The following is a 5,961-nucleotide window of genomic DNA, read 5'->3' as shown; positions in this document are numbered from 1 at the left end:
GTGGGGCAAGGGTGTCTTCCCAGCATGCTCTGGTTGTCATGGCTTCTCCCTTTGCTCCAGCTCCAGCAGGCTGGTGAGGACACTTCCCACAATGCATTGCCCACCTGCCCCTGCCTTTCCATCTTCTGTAATCTGTAGTTTCTGGCTTGGTTATAGACAGATGGTGCAAAGGACGAGGAGTGCTGTGATGGAGAGAGGTAATAAGATTTCTGCCTCAAAGGACAACTCTTAAGAGGCAGAGAGGAGTGGCTGGGCTTGTTTCTGGTGGATCAGACACACGGACAGCCCAGATGGGAGCATAGATGTGAAGCCCCTTCTTATTTTCCAAGTAAGCCTCTAACGGAGGGTTTTTGGGGTAGGCAGGTGAGATTGCTGGGTATTTGCCCCTTTGTCTACATTCCTGACATTCTTGTGAGAAGTTTTGTTTTGTTTTGTTTTGTTTCTCTAGGCAAGAACCTTAATGAACTGTTACCGACAACATAAAAAAAACACTGTATAATATATACAAAATTATCATTTTATGTCAGGAGAAAATTTATCATGTCGGCAACAGAACATGTCTGCCGACCTCCAAGTGGCTGGCATAGTACATCCACCCCATGACAGGCCCACTGGGACTGTGGTGAACATGCCTGTACCTCAGTACAAAGTCCCCTTTCCCTGAGAAATGTATAGAAGCAGAGATGAAGAACATGTACCCAGAAGGAAGAGGGAGAGGCTGGGGGCCCTGTACCCTGAGCTCAGAACTTCAGGGGGATGACCAGCCAGTACTTGGGCTGCTTTTGGTCACAGTGCTTGTCAAAGCTCAACTGCACTGCAGCCTCCATGGCCTGGATCTCGGTGGCGCTGTCCCCATACAAACACTTCATCTCGGCCTGGGACGCTGCTCACTAGGCCTCTCAGTTGGAGCCTCTACCGACTGGCGGGTGTTGCAGTACAGGTCATGGTCAGCATTCACGTAGCTGTCCAGGTACTCTGCATCCAGCTGCTGTCACCGTTGTCGTTCTTCTCTGTACCTCTTGGTCTCTGCAGAGTACTGGCGGAGCTCTTTGGTGATTTCCATATTGCTCAGGTCACATTCTACCTCTGCATCTAACTCGATCTCCATCTCTTCCTCTTTGGACAAAGCTTGGTCTTCTCTTGTGGATGCCTGGACTCTACTGCTGTCATGTGGATGCTGCCCAGACCCTCTGAAATGTAAAGAACTGCAGGGGGAGTCCTGCTAGGCCACATGATGGCCGTAGAAGGACGAAGGATACTCAGCCTAGTTAGCGTAACAGCTTTGGGGAAGAAGTGCAGGAGGGAAGTACCATGGAAGACTGAAACAGGATTCCACGGCCTTCCTGTAGGCCTTCATGGTGGCTTTGCATCCAAGCCATTGCTTGATGATAATGTTGCCAGCATCTTGCATATACTGGATGAGAATACCAAGGCCTGGCAGCTTTCAGTGTTGATGCCTTCACTGCTGCCATCTCTGATTGTGAAAGTCCAAGTGGGTGCCGAAACTCGTGGGTTTGCAGCTTGCAGATCCTGCACGGTGACCGAGCAAGGGCCTAGTTTTCCTTCCTTAGTGAGAAGTTTTAAAGATTTCCTGGTCACTCACTGTTTTGAGCTAGATGTCTTGTGAATCAGTAGTTAGCACAGTTATTGCTTACCCCTCCCTCATATTCATTTCTTCATCGTCTAACAACAGCTCCTGATTGGACTTGGGGTCAAGCCCTCTCTTAGCCCAGGTGGCTTGGGTGGGGGTTCTGGAGGTAGAGCACATGACCCTGACCTAAGCCAATCATCACTTCTCATTTCCAAGGCCACAGCAATTAGTTCAGGGGTGGGCATGTTACCAGAGGCTGGTACAATCAGAATGAAGGTCAGGACTTTTGTGGAAAGCAGGCTCAAGTCTCCCTGCTAGACTTGAACCTTCAGGCTTATGAAATGAGCCTTGGATGGTACCTTGAGCTTGAGAATAAAGCTGAGGACTGGAGAGAGGTCATATACTGGAGACAGCACAGAACCCCTGATCCAGCCTTGCCTGAAGCTGGCCCTACCCTTTCATCTTTTAGTAATAGGAACTAATAAATTTTCTTTTATGTTTAAACATTTGGGTCAGGTTATAAGTTAACTGAAGTAGAATGTGTCCTTACTGATGTAAGTATGATCAGTGAAAAAAAGAGACCAAATATAATAAGGAAGATATATTCCTTAATATTTATAGTTTGGAAGGCAAAGAGGTTAAAGGGGACCATGCTCATGTCCCCATGGAGTCCATGGAGTCACAGCCAAGCACTCCTGGAGGAATCTGGGTGCCGGCATCTCCAGCCAGCCCTGTGACAGAGATCTGAGGAGTTCTCCTTAGAGCTTCTCAAGAAAATCCCTCTTGATGCAATACGATGCACACTTGGGGAAGCTGTTCTCTCCGGACAGGGTGTACAACTTGAGGGCAGAAATTGTTTCATTTTGTTTTGACATGTTCCTGAATGGCATGTCTATGGGAGAACAGAAAAGGGACTGTGGTATGTTTGAGGCTTTCTGTGACCTGGGGGCAGGTGTCAGGGAAGCTTCCATACTCTCCCTAGAGGCCAAACCATGGCTGCCTGAGAGGCTGGACAGTGGGCACTCAGGCCCCACAGGGTAGGGACACCAGTGTGTCCTGCTTGTTGTCACACTTGGCTTGTTTGTTCTCCTCCACCAGGAATTCTGTGGGGCAGGGGATTGCACACTGCACACATCACAGCTGCTCATCCAGGGCTCTTGTGGCACTTGCTTCATCTTGAGTGGCACGGAGCACAGAGCAGCCGTGGTGGAGTGTGGAGACACCAAACCCTGAGTCACCAGTGACTGTTGCCCTGGACATAGAACCCCAGGTGAAGGCACTTAACACTGGTTATCCCTGTGCATCCAGGAAGCTAAATGGTGGCCAAAAAAAAAAAAGTTATAATGCAGTCAGGCTGGACCAGAGAATTCCTGTATGTGCAAGTCTGTGTGTGTGTATGTTTTGGAAGTCATGCCAGATGTTGTCTTTCCTCATGTGACATTTGGTATCTTTTTTCTACAGCAGTGTTCCATTATGTTCTAGTTCTTGAAAAAGGCAGCGAGGCAACACGTATACAACGAAATGTATTTGGGAAATGATTTATGTGTATTATAGTCCTCTCTTAGAAGATCACAAAGTACGTTAGGATATTAAAGGATCTGAGAAGTCCTGTAATAAAGAGGCCTGGTTGATTGAATGATCATGGAACTCGTTGTGGGTGGATCATTCGCATACTGGATGGAAAGGGGTGTGAGGCTGACTGTGCAGAGGGTGACTAGTTCCTGAAATGTAGATAGGGGCCACCTAAAGAACGGTGGAGCATCAGGCATGGATGGGTGAACTGGACAACTGGGCTATGCATTTCAGCCCCAGAGCACTTAAAGCATAAGGTAGATTGTAAGATCCTGGAGTTCATCTGGCTTAAATACCTCCTTGAGAGGGACATCAAGGTCCGTAGAGAACTGAGTTACTCATGATCACCAGTCAGAGCTCTTGGCTGCATGACATAGATGCCAATGCTGGATACCTAGGGAGAATGAGATTTGATGGAAGGATATGGGGAAGGCCACTGAACCCACTAGAAAGCTGGAGAACCAGGTCCAGAAAACAAACAGAAGCCAAGGGAAAGTGGGCTGCTGAGAGCATAGCCAGATCATGCCACGAAATCTGATTAGCCCACTTCAGCTAGGGCCTATGATGCATCAGAAATGGACCCATGACTCTCTGCGTTCTTCCCAGTGGGGATAGGTGATTGGCTGACACAGACTGCGCTCCCCGCCCTGGCTGTTAGGGTCTGGGAGAACAGGTGGAAGGCTTTTATGGCTTCTGCAGCTAAAGCCTGGAGCCCGTCTCTCCCAACGACTCGCACAGGAAGGAAGCCCCCATTTGGTTGGGGGCAGAATGAGGTTACAAAGCCCGTCTCCTGTCTTGCAGTTCAGATCATGCAGCCGAGGGTACTCTTTTACAAAAGTGTTTAAAATCTTTATTTAATCAGCAACATGGACCTTGCAGAGTTCCTGCTCCATGATAGAAGGATATGAACTATTTGAAACATTCACATCTACTGCTCTCCTTGGGGATTCCTACTCTCCTTTCATTCTTTACTCACTAGCCTCGTGGTAGAGTAACTACAGCAGAAATGCAGAGTGCGAGAGAAACAAATACGCAGCTTTTGAAACCCATGGCAGAGACAATAGCTTGAGAGTCTCAAAATCTTGCCTTTTGAGAATCCAAATCCTGACACACAGAACTCAGGAGGACTAGTGTATGGTTTGTTAAGCTACTTTTTCCCACCTACCAAGTCTACATTAATGACTCCCTGAGCAAAGAAAAAAAAAAGTCCTTAGAAGGAAAGAGAGTTAAAGGCTGGCATGAATCCCTGGAAATGGTCCTGCCTACACATTCCATGCCCTGAAGCTCTGAAGTTGAGGGGATGATAGAATCTCCAATAGTTTAGGGGATCAGAGAGAAGAGAGATGGTGCTCCTACTCCGTGGGGAGGCTGGAAGTTCCATAGAAAAGTCCCAGCATTCAGCATCGTGAGGGACCAACAGATAGGCAGGAAGTAACCTTCTGGGGGTCCAGGCTGTATCACAAGCCCTCATCCCCCTAGTATTGTGTAGCAAACAACAGAATGTTTCTGAGTGTATCTGATGGTCCTGACAGCCAGAAAACCTGGAGGGCCTTGAGCCTGGGGTGGTGGGATGTGAGAGCAGATGCAAGTGTGGACCAAGGGCAGGAATGAGGACTCCTCACCAGTCCACAAGGGGCAGCTGCGCCAAGGACTAGCTGGGCAATGGCCAGTCCAGTGGCGGCCGGGGCGGACAGGTGACGGCAGAGAGCCAGGTGTGCGCCCCCGGATGCCTTGATGTGATGTTTTCTCCACCTCGACTGAATGTACCCTGTGGGAGAAGGTACATTCACATATTTTAATGTGAATTACACATTAAATATGTGTAATTCACATATTTAAGGGGAAAATTGTGAGAAAGGGAAAGCCTTGAATCAACTTGAATGGCAGTCCTGCTAAAAGTGGAATAGGGGATCAAGGGAGAAATTAATTTTTCTTTAAAAAAAAATCTGAATGTAGCCTGTGACATTCATTCTGATATAATATAAACTGTAGTTTATACATAGAGTTAAAACTAGTCCACAATATTTTCTTTAGAAAGGTTGCAAGCACCTGATTTTCCTTACCTACATCCTACGTCAAAGTTAAAATGATTGGCAGCATGTTGGCAGTGATTTCCTGTAAAATAGGGCTGGCACTGCTGGTTGCCTCTGGGCCCAAGTCCACCAGCCACTGAGTGCCCAGAAGCAGCCCCTGGCCCTCCTGAGGCTGGGCCTCCCAGGTTGCACCCTCGGTGAGTCACGCTCGTTCCTGGCTTGGTGATCGTAAACACCGGAGGAGAGGACGCAGATGAGAGTCTTTTGAAAATCTTAAATCTCTGCCTGTGTCTGTGGGACTTCGGTCAAGCCTCCCCTTGGGGCTTAGTTTCCTCATCTGTAAAATGAGGTCACCTTTGCTGCCCTACTGACAGTGGTGGCAGCTTTCATGCATCCAGTGTCTGCCACATTCGAGTACTTTCCACTTCCAATTAGATCTTATTTTGTCTCCATGACAGCCCTGGTGCGGAGGTGCAGTCAGCCTCGGTTTACAGATGTGGAAACAGCTTCAGCAGAAGAAACCTGCCAAAGCTCAGACACATAATTAATTCATCAACCCTAAGACTCAGTAGATTGTAAGGCACACAATTATTTTACAAACAACAAAAATAGAAAAAAGGGGCCGGGGCCGGGCGCGGTGGCTCATGCCTGTAATCCCAGCACTTTGGGAGGCCAAGGCGGGCGGATCAGGAGGTCAGGAGATTGAGACCTTCCTGGCTAACACAGTGAAACCCCATCTCTACTAAAAAATACAAAAAACTAGCC

At 48.1% G+C, this 5,961-nt stretch overlaps 1 pseudogene; it reads right to left on the bottom strand.

Annotated features, from left to right (window-relative positions):
• Nucleotides 1-740: 740 nt before the first annotated feature.
• Nucleotides 741-1,502, bottom strand: LOC105510500 (annotated as a pseudogene).
• Between the last annotated feature and the right edge of the window lie 4,459 nt (nt 1,503-5,961).

This window comes from Colobus angolensis, unplaced genomic scaffold, assembly GCF_000951035.1.
Source record: "Colobus angolensis palliatus isolate OR3802 unplaced genomic scaffold, Cang.pa_1.0 Scaffold19, whole genome shotgun sequence".
In the NCBI taxonomy this organism is placed as follows: domain Eukaryota; kingdom Metazoa; phylum Chordata; class Mammalia; order Primates; family Cercopithecidae; genus Colobus; species Colobus angolensis.
Note: the sequence above shows the minus strand (reverse complement) of the source record. Positions and strands in the feature narration are given on the sequence as shown.